The sequence below is a fragment of the Vulpes vulpes genome, chromosome 3 (genome assembly GCF_048418805.1).
Source record: "Vulpes vulpes isolate BD-2025 chromosome 3, VulVul3, whole genome shotgun sequence".
In the NCBI taxonomy this organism is placed as follows: domain Eukaryota; kingdom Metazoa; phylum Chordata; class Mammalia; order Carnivora; family Canidae; genus Vulpes; species Vulpes vulpes.
This window is the reverse complement of record NC_132782.1, coordinates 29408375-29430793: the sequence shown is the minus strand read 5'-3', so window position 1 is coordinate 29430793 and position 22419 is coordinate 29408375. Positions and strand designations below refer to the sequence as shown.

Sequence of the window (22419 nt, the reverse complement as noted above, 5' to 3'; positions counted from 1 at the left end):
AGGATAAATTGACTACATTTTAAAACCTGCACTGATGAGAAAACTTTAAAGGTACAGCCAAGAATGTCTTCTAGCCCCACTTGGCTTCCAACATAATCCTGGCAAAACGGTAAAGTTGCTGTAGGGACTGGAACTGCAGCCTGGCGGAGAGGCTGTTCCGGGGCACCCCAAAAATACACTCGCCTTCGCAGTGAGATAATCAGCGTTTTGGTTATTATACACGTATTAATCAGGAGAGCTCAAGGTTTCTCTTGTTTGAAAGCCACCTCTTTAACAGAGGAAAGAGCCTTCCTTGGCCTTATGCGTTCCACCCGGCAAGTGTCTGCCTACCTCTTTAGTGACCGTGGAGCTCATATCACAGTCTCAGTCACGGAAAGATACTGCAGACTCTATCTATTAGCCAGAAACTACATTAGTTCTTATGGCCTACAGTCTTCTGGAAAAAGAACCAAAGGAACTATGGTATTCTGAAACGCAAGCTTGCAAGATTCACTGAAGATCTTCACCTGCCTTGGCTCTAGGTGCCCCTTTGAGCCCTAAAGACCATTAAATCTACCCTTTCAGGATCTCACAGGTTGTCTCCATTTGCACCTTGACAACTCTCCTAATGAGTCTCAGTATCTCAGCTTCCATGATAGACGTCACCCTATACCATGTGGACATAGCTAAAACTGCCAAAGTAATACTCTAAGAATCATCACCACAAGGGAAACTGAAAATATTTATAATTGAATGAAAATAAAAGTACTGCATGTCAGTGTTTGCAAGGTAATGTTAAAATGATGCTTAGAGAGCAATTTAGAACCTCAATTATATTTACTGAAAAGGGCAGAAAGCTATGCGTTGTCAAGAATCTAGAAAAGAACAGGGTAAACAGCCAAAAAAGTAGAATAAAGCAATATGAAGATATGAGTAGGAAAAAATCACATAGAACTATTTTTGAAATAAGTTAAGAAAACCCAAAGACAGTTATTGGAAAAAAATAAGTCTGTATAAATTCTAGGCAAGAATGATCACAGAATGAAGAGAAAAAGCACAAGTAAATAACAGTTGTGCCACAAAAAGGCAATATGACCTGAAATATATTAAGATTAAAAAAAAAAGTCTTAGGAGAAGTCTATGAACAATTTTATGCCAAAACTGTCAGAACTTGAAAAAATAGATAATTTTGTAGTAAATGTAAATGAAGAAATTTGATCAAATAATAGAAATCCAAGAAAATCAATGAAAGTTAAATCAATTGAATTAGTAATCAAAATCTGACTCAGCAAAAGACACTACACTTAGATGGTCTTCAAGATAAATTTTATCAAGCTTCCTGGAAAAGTATATTTCTTTTTTATATATGTGATACTTTAATTGAGATATAATTTACATATAACTGTAATTTTGAGGTGTATAATGTATAGATTTGATACACATATATTGCAATATGATTTCCTCTGTATCATTAGCTCATGCCTCCATAACCTCATATTATTATCATCTCTTTTTTGTGATAAAAATATTCAATATCTAACCTCAGAAATTTTCAGGGATATAATATTTTGTTGTTAATGAAAATCACATTGCTTGGCATTAGACCCCCAGAACTTATTTGTCTTCTAACTGCAAGTTTGAAAAACATATTTGTAATATTTTTATGAATATATACACACAAATGTTAGGTGTATATTTTTTTTTTCAGGGTGTAGGAACAGAGAAAACTATTCAGGTAGTTTTATGAGGTTGCTATTGCTTTGGCACAAAAACAGTAATTATAGTGCAGATAAATAAAATTGTAGACTAATCTCACTTATGAGTTGAAATAGGTTCTAACTATATACTCGCAGATCAAGTTCAGCATTATGTAAAAATGAATATATCTCAACCTGATAAAACATAACAAAATGCAAGAAAGTTTCAATTATCAGTAGATTGAAGAGGGTGAGGGATCACTTCTATAAGTGTAGAAAAATGCCCTCTCAAGTGCCCATCACCTGGTTACCCCTTCCCCTCAGCCACCTCCCCTCCAGCAGCGCTCAGTTTGTTCCCTATAGCTAAGTCTCTTGTAGTTTGCCTCCTTTTCTGTTTTTCTTATTTTATTATTCCTTCTCTTCCCCTACCCCTATGTTCCTCTCTTTTGTTTCTTAAATTCCACATGAAAGTGAAATAATATGGTATTTGTCTTCCTCTGACTTATTTCACTTAGCATAATACCCTCTAGTTCATCCACATCCTTGTAAATGGCAACATTTCCTTCTTTTTGATGGCTTGGTGATATTCATATATATATATAAATATATACACACACATATATAATATGTGTATATAATCACATCTTTATGCATTCATCTATTGATGGACATCTGGGCTCATTACATAGTTTGGCTATTGTGGACATTGCTGCTATAAACATTGGGGTGCAGGTACCCCTTTGAATGGGTATTTTGGTATCCTTGGGTAAATACCCCAGAGTGCAATTGCTGGGTCGTAGAGTAGCTCGATTTTTAACTTCTTGAGGAGCCTCCACACTGTTTTCCACAGTGGCTGCACCAGCTTGTGTTCCCACCCACAGTGTAAGAGGTGTCGCCTTTCTCTGCATCCTGCCAACATCTGTTTTTTTTTTTTTTTTCCTGAGTTGTTGATTTTATCCATCCTGACTGGTGTGGGATGGTATCTCATTGTGGTTTTGCTTATATTTCCCTGATGCTTAGGGATGTTGAGGATTTTTTCATGTGTCTGTTGGCCATTTTTAAAAATATTTTATTTATTTGAGAGAGAGTGAGCGTGCATAAGTGGGGGGAGGAGCAGAGGGAGAGGGTGAAGCAGACTCTCCACTGAGCAGGGAGCTTGACACGACGACACAGGGCTTGATTCCAGGACCTTGAGATCATGACCTGAATCAAAAGTGGATGCTTAATCTACTGAGCCACCCAGGTGCCCCTCTGTTAGCCATGTGTACGTCTCCTTTGGAGAAATATGTCTATTCATGTCTTTTGCCCATTTCTTGACTGGATTTTTTTGTTTTTTGGTTGTTGTGATTGGTAAGTTCTTATAGGTTTTGGATATTAGCTCTTTATCTGATTCGTTGTTTGGGAATATCTTCTCCCATCTGTAGGTTGCCTTTTAGTTTTGTTGATTGTTTCCTTTGCTGTGGGTAAGCTTTTTATCTTGATGAAATCCCAGTATTTTGCTTCCCTTGCCTCTGGAGACCTGTCTAGGAGGAGGTTACTATGCCCCACATCAAAGAGGTTGCTGCTTGTGTTCTCCTCCAGGATTTTAACAGATTCCTGTCTCATATTTAGGTCTTTCATCCATTTTGCATTTATTTTTGTGTGTGGTGTAAGAAGGTGGTCCCATTTCATTCTTCTGCATGTGGCTTCCCAATTTCTCCCAAAACCAATTTTTGAAGAGATTGTCCTTTTTCCACTGGATAATTCTTTCCTGCCTTGTCAAAGATGAGTTGACCATAGAGTTGAGGGCACATTTCTGGGTTCTCTGTTCTGTTCCATTGATTTCTGTGTCTGTTTTTGTGTCAGTACTACACTATCTTGATGATCACAGCTCTGTAGTACAGCTTGAAGTCAGGCATTATGATGCCCTCGGCTCTGGTTTTCTTTTTCAACATTGCTTTGGCTACTTGAGGTCTTTCCGGGTTCCTTACACATTTTAGGATTATTTGTTCCAGCTTTGTGAAAACTGCTGAGGGTATTTTGATAGGGAATGCATTGAATGTGTAGATTGCTTTGGGTAGTACAGACATTTTAACAATATTTGTTCTTCCAATCCATGAGAATGGAATGTTTTTGCATTTGTGTCTTCCTCAATTTCTTTCTTTTTTAAAAGGTTTTATTTATTTATTCATGAGAGACAGGGAGAGGTAGAGACATAGGCAGAGGGAGAAGCAGACTCCCAAGGGGGAGCCTGACATGGGGCTTGAATACTGGACCCCAGGGTCACAACCTGAGCCAAAGGCAGATGCTCAATCACTAAGCCACCCAGGCGTCCTCTCAATTTATTTCATAAGTGTTCTATAGTTTCCAGAGTATAGATCTTTTACCTCTTTGGTTAGGTTTTTTCTTAGGTATCTTAGTTTGTGGTGTCATTGAAAATGGGATCAATTCTATGATTGCTCTTTCTGCTACTTCATGGTTATTGTATAGAGCTGTGATAGATTGTTGTGCATTGGTTTTAAATCCTGTGACTTTGCTGAATTCCTGTATCAGTTCTAGTTAATTTTTTAGTGGAGTCTTGGGTTTTCTACATAGAGTATCATGTCATCTGCAAAGAGGAAAAGTTTGACTTCTTTCTTGATTTGGATCACATTTTCTTCTTGTTGTCTGATGGCTGAGGCGAGGGCTTCCAAGACTATGTCGAATAACAGTGGTGAGAATGGACGTCCCTGTCATGTTCCTGACCTTAGAGGAAAAGCTCTCAATTTTTCCTCATTGAGGATGATATTAGCTGTGGGTCTTTTGTATATGGCCTTTATGATGTTGAGATATATTCCTTCTGTTACTACATCAAGGAGGATTTTTATCAAGAAAGGATGTCGTATTTTGTCAATGCTTTTTCTGCATCTATTGAGAGGATCATATGGTTCTTATCCTTTCTTTTATTAATGTCATGTACACATTGATTGATTTGCAAACATTCAACCACCCCTGCAGCCCAGGAATAAATCCCATGTGATGGTGGTGAATAACCCTTTTAATGTACTGTTGGATCCTACCTGCTATTCTCTTGTTGAGAGTTTTCACATCCATGTTCATCAGGGATATTGGTCTGTAATTCTTTTTAGCTCAGTCTTTATCTGGTTTTGGTATCAAGGTAATGCTGGCCTCATAGAATGAGTCTGGAAGTTTCCTTCCATTTCTGTTTTTTTGGAACAGGTTGAGAAGAATAGGTATTAACACTTCTTTAAATGTTCAGTAGAATTCCCCTAGGAAGCCATCTGGACCTGGACTCTTGTTTGTTGGGAGATTTTTGATGACTGATTCAATTTCTTGACTGGTTGTGGCTCTGTTCAAATTTCGTTTTTTCCTGTTTCAGTTTTGACAGTTTTTATGTTCCTAGGAATGTGTCCATATCTTCCAGATTGCTCAATTTGTTAACATATAACTACTCATAATATTCTCTTATAATTGTTTGTATTTCTGTGGTGTTGTGGTTTTTTTTCTCTCTCAGTCACGATTTTATTTATTTGGGTCCTTTCTCTTTTCTTTTTGAAAAGCCTGGCTAGGGGGTTACCAATGGTGTTCATTCTTTCAAAGACCCAGTTCCTGGTTTCATTGATCTGTTCTACTGTTGTTTTATTTTTTTTAAATTTCTGTATCATTGATTTCTGCTCTAATCTTTATTATTTCTCTTCTCCTGCTGAATTTAGGCCTTATTGGCTGTTCTTTCTCCAGTTCCTTTAGGTGTAAGGTTGAAACCTTTCTTGTTTCTTGAGGAAGGCCTGTGTTGCTATAAGCTTCCCTCTTAGAGCTGCCATTGTTGCATCCCAAAAGTTTTGAACTGTTGTTTCATTTTCATTTGCTTCCATGTTTTTAAAAAAACTCTTCCTTAATTTCCTAGTTGACCCATTCATTCTTTAGTAGGATTCTCTTTACCCTCCAAGTATTTGTGGTCCTTCCAATTTTTTTCTTGTGGTTAACTTCAAGTTTCATATCATTGTGATCTGAAAGTATGCGTGGTATGACCTCAATCTTTTTGTACCGGTTGAGTCCTGATTTGTGACCTAATATGTGATCTATTCCAGACAATGTTTCATGTGCACTTGAAAAAGAATATGTATCCTACTGCTTTAGGATGGAATGCTCTAAATAGATCTGTGAAGTCCATCTGGTCCAGTATGTCATTCAAGGCTCTTGTTTTCATATTGATTTTCTGCTTAAATGATCTATCCATTGTTGTGAGTGGGGTGTTAAAGTACCCTACTACTGTATTATTATCGATGAGTTTCCTTGAACTTGTTATTAATTGATTTATATATTTAGCTGCTCCCAAGTTAGGGGCATAAATATTTACAATTAGATCTTCTTGTTGGATAGACCCTTTTATTATGATATAATGTCCTTCATCTCTTATTACAGTCTTTAAAGGTTTAAAATCTAGTTTGTCTGATATAAGGATGGCTAGTCCAGCTTTCTTTTGATGTCCATTAGCGTGATAGATGGTTCTTTGCCCCCTCACTTTCAATCTGCAGGTGTCTTTTGGTCTAAAATGAGTCTCTTGTAAGCAGCATATCAATGGGTCTTATTTTATAATCCATTCTTTTAATTTAAAGATTTTATTTATTTGACAGAGAGAGAGAGAGAAGAGAGAGAGAGAGAGAGAGAGAGACAGAGAGAGAACTTGCCCAAGAGGAAGAGTGGCAGGCAGAGGGAGAGGGAGAAGCAGACTCATTGCTGAGCAGAGACTCCAATGTAGGACTGGATCCCAGGACCCTGGGATTGTGACCTGAGCCAAAGGCAGATGCTTAGTTGACTGAGCCACCCAGGTGCTTTTTTTTTTTTTTTTTTTAAATCCATTCTAATACACTGTGTCTTTTAATTGGAGCATTTAGTCCATTTGCATTCAGAGTAATACTGAAAGATATTAATTTAGGGCCAACGTATTATCTGTAAATTCACTGTTCCTGCAGATTGTCTTTGTTCCTTTCTGGTCTTGTTACTTTTGGGCTCTCTTTCTGCTCATAGGTTCCCCTTTAATATTTCTTGCAGGGCTGGTTTAGTGATCATGAATTCCTTTAGTTTTTCTTTGTCTTGGAAACTCTTTATCTCTCCATCTATTCTGATGACAACCTTGCTGGGTAAAGTGTTCTTGGCTGCATATTTTTTCCCATTTAGCACCTGAATATGCTGAATCATGCCAGTCCTTCCTGACCTGCCAGGTCTCTCTGGACAGGTCTGTTGCTAACCTTATGTGTTTGCTTTTGGAAATAAGGACATTTTGTCTTGTGCTACTTTCAGGATTTTCTTCCTTTCCTTGTAATTTGCAATTTTCAGTATAATATGTCATGGTGTCAACCTATTTTTGTAGATTTGGAAGAGAGTTCTCTGTGCCTCTTTGACTTGTTTGCCTGTTTCCTTCCTTAGATTAGGGAAGTTCTCAGCTATAATTTGTTCAAATACACCTGCCCCCTTTTCCCCTGCTCTTACTCTCCTGGGATTCCTGTAATATGGAATCACTGAGCTCCCTAAGTCTACCTTCATGTTCTAATAGTTTTCTTTCCCTCTTCTTTTCAGCTTCATTATTATCCATAATTTTTTCTTCTATATCACTGATTTGCTCTTCTGTCTCATCCCTCCTCATTTTATGGCCTCCACTTGAAACTTCATCTTGGTTATAGCATTTTAAATTTTGGCCTGACTAGATTTTAGTTTTCTTATCAGATAGTAAAGGATGCTCTCATGTTTTCTATGCTTTTTTTTCAAGCCCCGCTGGTATCTTTATAATCATTCTGTTAAATTCTAGTTCAGGGGCACCTGTGTGGCTCAGATGGTTAAGTGTCCATCTCTTGATTTCAGCTAGGTCATGATCTCAGGGTCATGGAATTGACCCCTACATCAGGCTCTCCTCTCAGCAGGAAGTCTGCTTCTCCCTCACCTTCTGCTCCTCCCACTCCTCATGCTCTCTTTCTTACTCTCTTTCTCTCAAATAAAATCTTAAATAATTTTAGTTTGGACATCTTACTTATATCCATTTTGATGAGTACTACCTCCTATTCTTTCTTTTGGGTTAGATTTCTCCATCTTCTCATTTTGGGCAGAAAAGAAAAGAAGAAATAAAGGAAAAAAAATAACAAGAATGAAAAAACAAAAAACAAAAAACCTTAGATTCTGGGTGTCTTTTGGTCTGTTTAAAATAAACTAGATCCCAAAATTAGGAAGAAAATATATAAATAAAATGCAATGAAACAAAAATTTAGAAATCTATATGAAAATTCAAGTTAAAAAGAACTGGAAAAAAATAAAGTAACTGAGGAATAAAAATACAAGGAATGCTATATAGAGTTTTCCCCTGGAGCTGAAGCTTTGCAGCCCTCTTTGACCAGCAAACTTAGTGTGGGCAAGTTGGTCCTGCTGGGGGAGGGGCCTGTTCAATGATTCTCAGGTGCACTTGCCCTTGTGGAAATGTGCCCCCCTAGTGCAAGGCTGCAGGGCCTGGGGTAAGCGCCTCTGGCTCCACCCTGCGGTGCTCTTTTGCTGCCTGAAGGTGGTCAGTGCTGACTGGGATGAACGTGGTATTGCCCTGCTCTCAGTCCCACAGCTGAGAACTCATAGCCCCCACTCTTCAGTGGCCCCTCACGACGAGCAGTCAATCACTCTTGTCTCGTTTCTTCCATCAGAACTCTCTGTTCACCTGGCCTCTGTCTGAGTGCTTTTATCTCAGGTGTGCAACTGAGTTTGAAAACTCAAAATTTTAGCAACTTCCGAGGTGCACGCCCGCACCTTTCCTCCCAGGGACGGTGTTGCTAGCTCCTGCCATTTGCTGGGCCTTTCTCAGGAAAGTGGTTGCAGCTGTTTGAGGTTCATGGCAATGCAGCAGAAACCAGCAGAGGCTTGCTGTTCTCGACTGGCTTTCCCCTCCTGAGCCGGGAGCTGTGCAGATGCAGGCACCAGCCCTCCTCCTTGTGGCCCTGGGCATCCTCAGGCCTGTCACACCTGGGGTCCCACCCCGCTCCACCGGGCCTGTAGGTCAGGAAGGTAGCCCTCTGTGGCAGACTGCTCAACTTCTCCAAGTTCCAGTTTTGCACCTTGCTGCTTACAGTATTGAGTGGCAGGCTCCTTAAGCAGCCTCCTCACCGCCGCCCTGTCCCCAGCTGTGTTGCACGGGAGTCCAGTCTCTGCACCTCCTGTCTCCCACCCAGCCGTCCCTTTCCCGCTTGTAGGATCGCAGCATTTGTGGTCTCTGAACTCCGCCTGATTTCTCAGGTGTGCAGAAGGATTTGCTAAGTATCTAGTTGTATTTTGAAGGATGAGACAAATCCTTCACTTTGAGGCCCCCACTCCACTATCTTAAATCTCCAGTGCTGTTGTATTTTTTTAAAAGACACTTGAAGCTGATATAATATCTAGCATCCAATTATAGATAAAGCTGTATTATATTTCCATTATGTTTTATACATTTTTTTCTGTATGTTTGAAACCCTTATAACAACAAAATAAAGACTGGATCAATCTGGGATTGGTTCCTGGATAAGGAGAATAATTTTACTTCTTCTACAATTATGTAATTTTGTTTAAACAGTGAGGTACAATTAAGATAAAAGGTGAACAAGTGTGTAGAAGCTGTAGCTTTAAAATAGTCAACTTTTTTTTTTTTTAATAGAACAAGTAGTTGGGATCCCTGGGTGGCGCAGCGGTTTGGCGCCTGCCTTTGGCCCAGGGCGCGATCCTGGAGACCCGGGATCGAATCCCACATCGGGCTCCCGGTACATGGAGCCTGCTTCTCCCTCTGCCTGTGTCTCTGCCTCTCTCTCTCTCTGTGTGTGACTATCATAAATAAATAAAAATTTAAAATAAAATTGGGAAAACTAAAAATATGTATTAAGTCAGAAAGAAATGTGTAGGAAGAAAAACAAGTAGCTGTTTCAAATGGCTCATAAAAGGAAAATACCAAACCCTGTCCTAACCAGGGTTCCTTTAAAAAAAAAAAAATAGAACAAGTAGTTATTGTATATCAGCATCTTAAGGAAATTATAGTGTGGCCCTGTTATCTGTCTTTAATATAAAATATAAACTTTTTATTATATATTGAAAAGACAGAAGAAATACTGAATATAAGAAAAAGGTAAATGTTTTGAAGGAAATGGTAGTAGATAAAATTGAAATATATGTACTTTATAATTCATAGCTTATAAATTATGTAGGCTGATGTTAGTCTATGAATTGTAACTCTATGAATGCATTAATGTTTCCTCTGTCTTTTAACTCAGGAATTTAAGGTGAAATAATATTTTGTTTGGTATAAATTATATGTGCATGACAGGGAAGTTAATTTTCTTTCCAACCATTTCCTCTGAAGTGGGTTATAAAATCTACCTCATGAATTTTCTCTTTAAAATGTATTTCTCTGGATCAAAAAAGAGTTTGATCCAAAAAATGTAGATATTACATATCTCAGGTAAACACTATTCATATAACAGTTTATTATGCATTAAATTCTGTTGATAAACAAAATATGGGTAAGGATAAGAAAACAGATCAAATTTAGGATAATAATTACACAATCCCAGGATGGTGATAGTTATCGTATCACTTTTGTGTCTTCAAATTGAAGGTGCTAGATCCAAATCTTGATGTACAAATATGTACATTTTGGAAGTACTTTGTAGGTGCAGCAAAAAAATTGCGAAGAGTCTGGTTTCTCTTTCTGTTGGCTAGATGCCCAGTGTACTTTATACGTTTACGTCAGTTTATTTTTCACCTTTTGTGTAAACAACTTGATCTGACTTGTCACCTACAAAATATATTATGGTTTGTATTTGTTTTCTATTGCTGTGTGACAAATTTCCACACATGTAATGGCTTAAGACGTCACACACTCACTATTTTACAATTTCGGTGGGTCAGGAATCCAGCACGGTATCACAGGTCCTCTGCTCCAGCTCCCACAAGGCTGAAATCAAGGCATCGGCTGGAATGGGTTCTGTCTGGAACTCAGGGGCATCTTCCAACGTCATTCAAATTATTGACAGGATTCAATTCATTGCAGTTGTAGGACTCAGGGCAACTTGTTTTCTCAAGGCCTACAGGAAAATTCTGACTTCCATCTTCTAAAATGGAGTGTTATGTAGCCTCGTCAAATGAATGACATCCTAAAAATAAATAAAAAAAAAAATAAATAAATTTAAAAAAATGAACAAAAAAAATTAAAAAAAATTAGTGGCATCCTATCATATTCACAGGTTCTACTCACACTCAAGGGTTAGGGATAAAATACGGTGTGCACACTAGAGGCAGGAATCTTGGGGGGACCTCTTAGGATTCTACTGCAGGGTGTTTTATGTTCTCATCCTTATTTTAACTAACATAAAAACGAAAACACTAACAATCTTATTTCTGCTCTCTTTGTGTTATTGTTCCTGAGCAACTAAAAAGACTATTTTCTGATAATAACTTGCATGGCTAGTGGTGGGTGCCCTTCTGATCTTTGAATTAAATTTGAAGAAGCAGATAATTATAACTAGACTCATGTTGCTTTAGCGATTGTGAAATGATTTCTGCATTTAGGGGTACATGAAATGCTGTGAACCTTGTCTGTCAATAATAAATCGCTTGATAGGAACTAGTATTTATTGAAGTAAAATTTGAACTTTTAAATAAAATTGTTAGTGATTATATATACATATTTTAAAGATTTTATTTATTCATGAGAGACACACAGAGAGAGGTAGAGACACAGGCAGAGGGAGAAGCAGGCTCCTCGCAGGGAGCTTGATGTGGGACTCGATCCTGGGGCCCTGGGGGTCACGCCCTGAGCCAAAGGCAGATGCTCAACCACCAAGCCACCCAGGCATCCCTGTTAATGATTATATTTGAAGAGCAAAATTAGTGGAATAAAACAGTCTGTTGTCTTGGAGATATATAAAAGTGAGCTCTAAAATTTTATGGTATGGTGAAAAACTTCAAGGAAATTCTTATTTTTAGACAAGATACCACAAAAATTTTATGTTCCCTTTGTCTTCTTAAGCAATGATAATCTTCATTTTGCTTTTTACAAAATAACGTGAAGTGGATTAGTCATGGAAATATACTTGTATCATTTTTCTTTGTTTTTTGAAGAGCAGAGAATTGAGTTTCATTTTCTAAACTAGAATTATTTTGAGCAGTCATGAAATTGGTTGGGGTCAAAAATAGAAATATGTAAGTCAAAACTCTGTATTTTGTATTGTTGGCCACTTTCAGGACCTGCTAAATTAATGGGGAAATACTTCAAAGAAAAGATACTAAAAAAACTGAAGTCTGTATGAAGCATATTTGGGTTCTTCAGACATAATCCTATGATAGAAGTATTGTCTGAAGAAGTGGATTAAACTGCGAATCCAGGTACTAACTCTTGCCAGTCTGGGTAGACGATGACTTAGGTCACCTTATGGGACCCATACAATGCAACAAGTGTGAAGTCTTCACATGTCCAACCTCTGTGCTGTCCTCCTCTCACCCAGAAGGGATTAAAACAGTTCAGATAAATTCTAGATGTAGTTCTTCTGTCCTTTAATATCTGCTTCAACTAATAGATTTCATGGTTAGTCCTGGAAGGTTTCAAGTGTGAGACTGATGACTAATAATTCCCAAGTGCTATTAAAAATAGCATCAAGAAGTTTAAGTAATGATTGCAGAGCTGGTTTTCTGGAATTTTCCAAGTTATATTTCTATTAGAGAAAATTTAAGCACACAGAAATTATGTGAACTTTTATAATTTGAGGCAGTTATAATTGATTATATTAATCATTAATTAATTACATACTGCAGATCCTATTGCATTTAATGGCCTTTGCTTTAAAGCAAATTATAATTTTGATCTGAATTCTTATGTTTAACTAGCATTTATTTAAACCATATGATTTTGTAGATTTACCTAACCCTAAAAATTTATAGCTTAGTTTTTCTAAGCAATAGAAGAACATCCTTTATTTATGGTTGACACAAAAAAGGGATAGTACATGAAGGGATAATGGATAATTCTACTCAAATAAATTCTTGAGAGTTTCAGAAATACATCCTAATAAGAATGGAAAGTACTGAGATTCTTATAATACTTTTTTATAATGCGTGTTATCTATTTAGACTGTGGGCCATTTTTTTCTTTCATGAAGATTTAGATATTGGATTATATATGATGACTATGAATGTTTGTACTTTTCATTGTATAGAACCTGAATCAGAACTTTGGTACATTATTTTAATTATTTTTGGTATATAATGACAGTTAAATATTTTAGTTAATAGATAATATAGAACCAACTTAAGACCTATATAAAATCATCTTGGTGATAATAAAGATGAGTCAAAGATCGTAAGAAAAATCATACCACTCACCTCTTATATTATGTTGGAATAACATTTAAGCCATTTATCAGAAATATAAAAGGTATTATTTATAAACTTAAGTCAATTAAAAGCAATTGGCTTTAATTTTTTTTGAATAAGAATTGGTAAGTGTATCATGTATTTCCAGAAATTAGAAATAATGCCTTAAATTAAACCAAATTCTTTTGAGATATATCATGTTAGCAGGAAGACAGGGAATTAATGTTTGAAATAAAGTGAACATATTAAAATGTTCTAAGCTGAGTTTCAATAAAAATTAGGAAAAAAAAGGGAATAATACAACAAAGCAACTACTTTCCTGCATATTGAATAATACCTTTAGCAACCAAAACTAATTGGTTTAAGTAACAAATGAGTTAATAAGCAGTTTAAAGATAGAATATAGAAATGCAGATAATTGCTTGTGTTCCTTTGAAGTAGAGAGCAGTATTCTTTTTCATGTTTTTCATTTCCAAAAGGAAATATGCAAGCTATTTATGTCTGATGAATTAATCTGAACTCAAAATTAATCAAGCTTTTTTTCCCCCCTTCTTAGTATATTCCATTGTTAAGTGTAAATGACTAGAGTCAATTTTAAAAATGGATTTAAAGTGGGGAAAGTGGAGGAGTGTTAATGATAGTGCAGTTGACTTTGATTGGGGCATAAGTTCAGAAGAAGAATAGCAAGGCCCTGAATTAAGTACTATAAATAGAATGTTTATATTAGCAAGCTGTAATCATTCTGAAACATATGAACTCGAGCAAAGTATCTGCAAGTTGAGATGTAGTCAACTTTTAAAATAGCAGTACAAGTTATTTCTGATGTCTTTATTCTCCATTTTATCATGGGCTCTGATAGTTCTGTTTGACACTGCTTTATCCACTGAAGCAACGTCGTCTCCAATTTTCCCGTCTTTATATCAGGACATCAAGTGACAAGATACTTCAAAATAAATTTTGTTGTTAGAAGTTTTATCATGTAAAGTAGATAGATTTGTAACTCTGCCCCTTACCTGCTATGAGATCTTCAGGGAGAGTCTCTTTGGTGAGATGGTATTTAAGCTGAGATCTGAATAGTAAATATCAGCCAGTTCTACAAAGATTAGGAGGAAATAGTTCTGAGATCAGAGGGAAGAGAAAATGCAAAAGTGAGAGTGAACTTAGAGTGTTAAAGGAGCAGAAGGTCTGCTTCCCTGAAGTTGTGATGAAATGGGGAGAGCCCAGGATGAGGTGAAAGGGGAGGCAGGGGCCTCATCCTGTTGGCTTTTGTCCATGAAAGTTGAATTCTGAATTTTATTCTTAGGGTGATGAGAAAGGCAGCCACTAAAAAGTTTATATATATATATATATATATATATATATATATATATATATATATATATATTTTATTGTGAAATATATCGTACACACCAAAGAGTGTTTATCTATAACTTAGCTTAAGAAATAGAATGCTGCTTACATTACCAAGACGCTGAAGACTACTTATTCTCTTCCCTTCAGGGTTTCCCTCCCCCATGCCCCCCAGCAGCCTGAATTTTAAGCTTTGTCTTCCCCAGACGTTCTTTCTAGTTGTTTCATATGCTACAAATCATGGTTTAGTTTTCCCTCTTTTGAATATTATGATAAATACAATTCATACTTTATTTTCTGTGACTTGATTTTTTGGCTCAATATGATATACTTTCATTTGCTTTTCCTGCTGGGTAGTATTTCATTGTATTATGACACCACAATTTATTTGTCCATTAAATTATTATTGATATTTGACTTATCCCCTCCTTTTTGTTTTTTGCTCTGAAGAAAAGTGAATAAATGATGAATAAACTATGCACTATGCTCCTTGCATGGTATCCTGATGTACACGTGCAAGAGCTCCTCTAGAGAATTGTTGGATGTAGAACGTGTGCATTTCCAACATTAGGAGGAAATACCAAATAGTTTTCCCAAGTGATTGTATCAATTTACATATGTATCAGCAGAGGATGAGAGTCCCATTTTTCCATATTCTCTCCAGTACTTGATATTGTCAAATTTTAACTTTTTAAAACCGATCAAACCAATCCAATGTAGTAAAATATTAATTCCTTATGGTTTTACATTGGATTTCTCTGAATGTCAATAAGGTCAAGCATATTTTAATGTTTTTCCTTTCTTTTATTTTTTTTTGGTCTTTTTTGGGGGATTTGTTTTCATTTAATTATTTATAAATGTGTGTGGTTTTAAGGCATTTTTTAAATATGAGCCTTTTTAGTTTTATTTGTTGCCGGTATCTTTCACCATGTGGCTTTTCTTTTTAATTCTCTCAATAATGTCTTTTGGTGAACATAAGTTCTTAATTTTAATGTATTCTATTTATGGCCCCTTCTTTTAGTTAATGCTTTTATAATCTTGTTAGAAACCCTTTAATATTCCAAGTCATGAAATTTATTTTCCTATATTATTTTCTAAAAGCTTTATTATTTTGCATTTTATACATGCTTGCAATTACTATCATAATCCATTTTAGTGTTTGCTATGAGGTCAACTTTCTTTTATGAATCTACAGTTGTATGTGGTTTTTACTAACTTAGTCATAATTATTTGCTTATTTGTTTAGTGATAATATCTAATTGAAAAAACTCACCCTTAAATCACTTCTCTTTTGTCCTGAACTTGCTGTAAATCAAAGGTCCACCCATATGCTAATTGTCACTCCTTACAGATAATCTCCTTTTTTTCAGCCTTTTCTGCATTTTTATTTCAATATATTAGGTGTGTTTCCTCTTTTCTTCTGGAAGGAATCTTGGTATACACGTTCTGAAATTCAGTTCTGGACAACTCTTGATCATTACCTCTTTACATATTACTTTTCTCTCATTCTGTTACTTCCATGTGGACCTCTAGTGATGCATGTGTTGAACATATCTTCTAACCTGTTTTCAAGTTTTTCATCTTTTTTCTCTTGGTGAATTTATTCCAATTTGTGTTCTAGTTTATTAGTTTTCTCTCCAAATAGGACTATTCTGGTTAATCCAAGCATCGAGTTTCTAATATCTATTATTTAAAAAAATTCTAGATATATATCTCTGGCTATTTTTCTAATCTGCCAAATATATATTGATAATTTTTTATTTCTTTGTCTTATTCTTCAATGTCTTATTTTTATTTCCTTAACATATTAAGTATATTTATTTTGTATTTAAAAAATATTTATTTTTGATGTATATTTTTCTCAAAATTCCATCTTAGATACAGTAATCATGAGCTTTATTTTGTAGTCTGTGGCCTTTGCTAAATCATATTCATGATTTCTTGTTTCCTCGTGAACTTAGTAATTTGTTACTATGAGTTTATGTGTTAGGCAATATAATGGTCTTTAAAGATGTGTATGTCCCAGTCCCTGGGACCTGTGGATATGTTATTTAACGTGGGAAAGGGATTTTGCAAATGGTCTTAACATTATGAACCTTAAAATGGGAAGACTATTCTGGTATATTTAGGTGGGCCAAGGCAAATCACATGAAACTTAAAAACTGAAGAGAAGGGAGGAGAGATGAGACACCAGAAGGGATAGACCCAGCATTACTGGCCTTGAGGATGAAGATGATACAGGAGATCTTTGTTCTTGTCTCACAAAGAATCTCCCAGACAACAAGAGTGAGCAAAGCAATAGAGGTTTATTAAGCAGAGATACAGAGACAGCTCTCAGGAGTGAGATGGGTCCCAAGAGGGTTGCTGCTGAGGGCTTTTAGGGTCTGTCTTTTATAGGGACCAACCCAGGACCTTGGTCAATTCCTCGTCCATATTAGGGTGGATTTGTAAATGTCATGTCAATCCTGAGAACAAACATGGGGGACTTGTAACAACTGAGATGTTCTTGCAAATATCATGAGCCCAAACAAGGTGTCCCCTTCTCTCTGGTTAATGTCTCCTCCATAACATTCCTCTACAGCTGGGTTTCTGTGAGCCTAGGCAGGGAGCCCTGGCCTTGACATTCCTGTGTCCTCTGGGTTTGAGCAGGGACTATGACCACACCCTAATGACCTATTTCTTTGTAGTCTGGTGAGTTTCTGTGATTACTTAGTAGCCATTAAAGGGGGGGACTCCCTAACATTTTGGAGCTAGGGAGCCAGGTTTTTCTGTTTTTTTTTTTTTTTTTTTTTTTTTTACTGTCTTATCTTTGTTTTCTTTTCTTTGGATGGGTAGGAGCCTGACTCTGGGGCCTTTCCCTTATCTTTCCCTGCCTAGCCCTGTCTTCCCCCTAGCTGGTTCCTACATCAAAGGTAATCATGAACCAAGGAATGCCAGTGGCCTCGAGAAACCAGGGAGGGACATCACTGACAGAAGCAAGGATTTGAGTTCTTGGTGCTAAAAGGATAACTACTATCCTGATTTGCATTTATATTTACTTTGTTTTTTATTTAGCATATATTGTGTCATAGGTAAATTGACTTTAGTTCTGTTTGGTTTTATTTTTTTAAAGACTTATTTATTTTAGAGAAAGAGCACAAGCAAGGGGAGATGTAGAGGGAGAGGGGAAGAGAGAGAGAGAGAAGCAGAATTCCCCACTGAGCATTGAACCTGACTTGGGGCTTGATCTCAGCACTCTGACATCATGACCTGAGCCAAAATCAAGAGTCAGATGCTTAACCAACTGAGCCACCCAGGCACCACTGGTTTTTTATTTTTAAGGCAAGTAGATAAGACTTCCAGTTTTTGCTTTAACTTGAGATTCATTACGACTATCCTCACAACAGGAAAAACACTGAACAAACTGGAAATTGACAACTCTCTATAGGTTCATCAGAAAATTGAAATTAAGTGGCAGATTTCTGCCCTGTAAATCAACAGGTGAATCCAGAGAATCAATTTATGGGGAGTAGAAACCACAGTAATAACTGGTAGGAAAACATAAACAATAATTAACAGGTTGCTGGAGATTGAACTCAACCAACTCTCCAGGAGCTAATAAGTGATTATAGTAACTTTACATTATAAAAGCTGCTACTATATGTCGGTTGCTTTTCTATATACCAGCCATGAACAATGTGAATTTGAAATTAAAAACATTATGACTTACAGCAGCACCAAAGATGGACATTTTTAGATATAAATCTGGCAAAATATATATATATATAAAAGAAAAACCTCAAAATTGATGAAAGGAGTCAAAGAAGATCTAAATAAATGCAGAAATATTCCATATTCATGGACAGAAAGACTCAATATTGTTAAGATATCAATTATTCCCAATTTGATCAATGCATTCAATGAAATGCCAGTCAAAATCTCAGCGAGTTATTTTGTGGATATTGGAAACTGATACTAAAGTTGTATGGAGGAGCAAAGAACCAGAATAACTAATTTTGAAGGAGAAGAATGAAGTTGAGAGACTGACAAGATCTGATTTAAAGATTTCATGTAAAGTCATAATGAAGAGGATGTAGCACTGAAGAAGGAATAGACCGATAGATCGATGGAACAGAGTAGAGAGCCCAGAAATACAGTCACACAAATATAATGAACAGATCTTTGACAAAGGAGCAAAAATAATTCAATGGAGAAAGGATAATTTTTATAATAAATAGTGTTGGAATGACTGCCTACATGCAAGAAAGGAAAGGAAGGGAACAGAAAGAAAGGGGAATCTAGACACAGTCCTTACACCTTTCACAAAAATTAAATCCATAAGGCTCACAGGTTTCAATGTAAAACACAAAATTTATAAAACTTATAGAAAATAACAGGGAAATCTAGGTGACTTTGGGTTTAGTGATAATTTTTAGGTACCACACTGAAAGCACTATCCGTGAAAGAAAAAAAATTAAGTTAGACTTCATTAAAATGAAACATTTCTCAGCAAAGGGCAATGTTAATGGAATGAAAAGACAAATCACAGATTAGGGAAAAACATTTGCAAAAGACTTATCTGATAAAGGACTTGTATCCAAGTATACAAAGAACTCTTAAAACTCAACAGCATGAAAACAAGTAATTCAATTCAAATATAGTTTGCAAAAGATCTGAACCTCCCTCAAGAAGATACAATAATAGCACAGAAGCATATGAAAAGATACTCAGCATCATCTGTCATTAGAGAATTGCGCATGAAAACAACAATAAGATGATATTACGTACCTATTGGGAAGGCTAAAACCCATATCCATAAGGCTGACAGCGCAAAATAATTGGCAAGAATGCGAAACAACAGGAATTCTCATTCATTGCTGTTGAAAATGCAAAATTGTACTGCTACTTTGGAAGACGGTTTGGCAGTTTCTTACAAGCTAAACTAGTCTTACCATATGATGCAGCGATTGCATTCCTAGGTATGTACCCAAATGAGTTGGAAACTTATGTCAATGCACAAATTTGTTTATGAATGCTTATGGATTTTTATTCAGAATTGTCAAAAGCTGAAAGCAACCAAGATGTCCTTCAATAGATGAATGGATAAACAAACTGGTAACCCATGCAATGCACTGTTATTTCGCAATAAAAATAAATGAGCTATCAAGCCATGAAAAGACATGAAAGAACTATAAATGCATATTGCAAAGTGAAAGAGGCCAGTCTGTAAAAGCTATGTACTGTATTATTCCAACCATATGACATTCTGGAAAAAGCAAAGCTATAGAGACAGTTAAAAAAAAAAAATCAGTGGTAAAGCACCTGGGTGGCTCAGTGGTTGAGCATCTGCCTTTGGCTCAGGCTGTGACCCTGGGGTCTGGGATCGAGTCCCACATCGGGCTCCTTGTATGGAGCCTGCTTCTTCCTCTGCTTGTGTCTCTGCCTCTCTCTCCAGGTCTCACAAATAAATACAATCTCTAAAAAAAAAAAAAAAATCAGTGGTTGTTAGAGGTTTGAGGGGAATAAATGAGTGGAGAAGGAGAGAGAGATGAATAGGTGGAACACAGGGCATTTTTGGGGTGGAGAAACTGTTCTGTAGAGTAGTGTAATGCTGGATACCTGACATCATCCATTTTGTTAAAACCCACAAAATTGTACAACACAAAGAGCAAACCTTATGTAGTCTTGGACCTTAGTCAATAACGATATATCAATATTGCTTCATCAGTTGTAAGAAATATACCACACTAATGCATGATGTTAATAATAGGGGAAACTGCACAGGTTTGGGAATAAGTGAGACACTGCACTATTTCTTCGCTTTTTCTCAAAATTTAAAACTGCTCTACAAAATAAAGTCTATTGATAAAGCAAAAAGAGAGTGTTAGACTATATCTTCTACAGTTATTTTTACTCAATGTTTTGCAAATGAAAGCAATTAGTTTTTTACATATTTATATATTTTATATTATTTACATATAATATTTGTTATATAATCCACTTATGACTAGACTACAATTTGTTAATTCTTCTGTCAGTGTTCTTTGAATCACTTCAAGTTGCTTTTTTTTTCTTTTTTCCTTCAGTGCTGCTATGAACATTCTTGAATGTATCCCCTGGTCTATATTGGTGAGTTTCTTTTATGGCTGTATCTGCTGTAATACTATTTTAATTTATACTTCCACTGGCAAAGTATAAGAAATACTATTTTTAACACATGTAATGTTAGGCCTCTTAATTTTTGCCAATCAAGTGATAAAAATGGGTTCCCTTTGTTGCATTCCCCTGTCCACTAGTGGAAATGACAGTGTAGGTATACATTTATCAATATATGCTTTTTCCTCTTCTGTAAAATGCCTATTCATGCATTTTCTTCATTTTTAATTAGGTTGTCTTTTTGGTAATGATTTGTTCTTACTGTGTCCTTAATATTATTTTTTGTTTTAAAAAGTGTCTTTGAATTCAAATTCTTAATTTTAAATAGTTAATATATCATGTCTCTTGTTTTGATAGGTTTTATTTGTTTATTCAGAGGGCACTTGAGTGGGGGGAGGGGCAGAGGGAGAGAGGGAACCTTAACCAGACTCCACAGTAAGCTCAGAGCCCTACTGGGGGCTCCATCTCCCTACCCTGAGGTCATGACTCCAGCTAAAATCAAGAGTCAGACACTCATGACTGAGCCACCCAGACTCCCCAATAGATCATGTCTCTTACAGTTTGCGCTCCTTTCTATTAGGTTTATGAAATACTTCTAGGGGCACGTGGGTGGCAAAGTTGGTTAAGTTGGTTGGACACTTGATTTCAGCTGAGGTCATGATCTCAGGGTGGTGAGATGGAGCCCGTGCTGGGTTCTGTGCTGGGCTCCACACCGGGCTGGGAGCCTGTTTAAGATTCTCTTTCCTCTTTCTCCCTCTCCCTCTGCCTCTCTTTCTCCAAAAAAAAAAAAAAAAAAGAGAGAGAGAGAGGAACTCTGTACCACAAAACCAGAGAGATATTTACTTATCTTTTCTGCTAATAGTTCTAAAGCTTTGTTTTTTACATATAAGTCATTGGTTCACCTGGAATTTTTCTTTGTATATAATATAAGGTAAGGATGCAATTTTGTCTTCTTTTTATATTTAGATAATTTTTCAGTATCATTTATTTAAAAAATACCACCTTCTTCCCTAATTTGGCAGAATATCTTAGTTATATACCAAAGTTCCATGTATGCATATGTCTGCTTCTGGCCCCTTTATTGCATTGTTTGATTTGTGCCTAAAGTAGCACCATGGTGTCTAATTACTACAGCAGGAGACCCAGATTCTAGCAGGATGATTCCTTCTCTGTGTTCTTCTGTCACTGGCTTTTTACATGTCTGTATAATTCTAAAATAATTTTATCAGTTCTAATTAAAATATACCCTGTTTGGATGCAGACTGCGATGGTCCTGTGGCTAGAGATCCGCCTGACGAGAATTGACAACTTTAAATATTAAATATTTCCATCCATGAAGATTGTATTACGTCCTTTAATTTTTTTTTTACTTTATATTTCTCCCCTTAGAGCTTATAAACATCTTCCATTAGACCTATTACTCATCAGTATTTGGCTTTATTGTAAATAATGTTTATTTTTATTTGTCTTGTTGACGATTCTTGCTTGTATTTAGAGATGCAGTTGATTTTTGTTTTGATCACATGTCTGACCATTTTGCTAAATTCTAAATACGTTATATCATGTGGAAATACGAAAGCAATAGTGTGCACAGAATGAGGAGCATAGTAGAGGGAACTCAGTTTTCTTGAAGAAGATACTTCTGGGCTGAGATTTTTATAAAGCATTTTTAAATTCTAAAAAAAAAGACAAGCTTGTAAAAGTTTGAAGTATAGTAAAGCACATAAAGGGATGGGACTCTATTCCACTACCTCATCCTATGATAATAATGATTATTCTCAGTGTATCTCCTCAGACTTATTTTTCTCTCTTAATACTCCCTTTATGTATGTAGGTTGTTACTAAACAGGGATAATAATTTACATATTATTTCAAATAGCTATTTTGGACTTTTAAAATGTCAAATTGATGT

The 22419-nt window shown here is 36.1% G+C and overlaps 1 long non-coding RNA gene across 2 annotated transcripts in view; it reads left to right on the top strand.

The window, feature by feature from the left end:
• LOC112934874 (uncharacterized) overlaps positions 1-22419 on the top strand; it is a 376518-nt gene that overhangs the window by 71931 nt on the left and 282168 nt on the right. For both annotated transcript variants that reach the window (XR_012000350.1, XR_003238073.2), the window contains exon 4: positions 20438-20480. This is a non-coding gene — a long non-coding RNA (uncharacterized lncRNA). The remainder of the gene's footprint in view (positions 1-20437; positions 20481-22419) is intronic.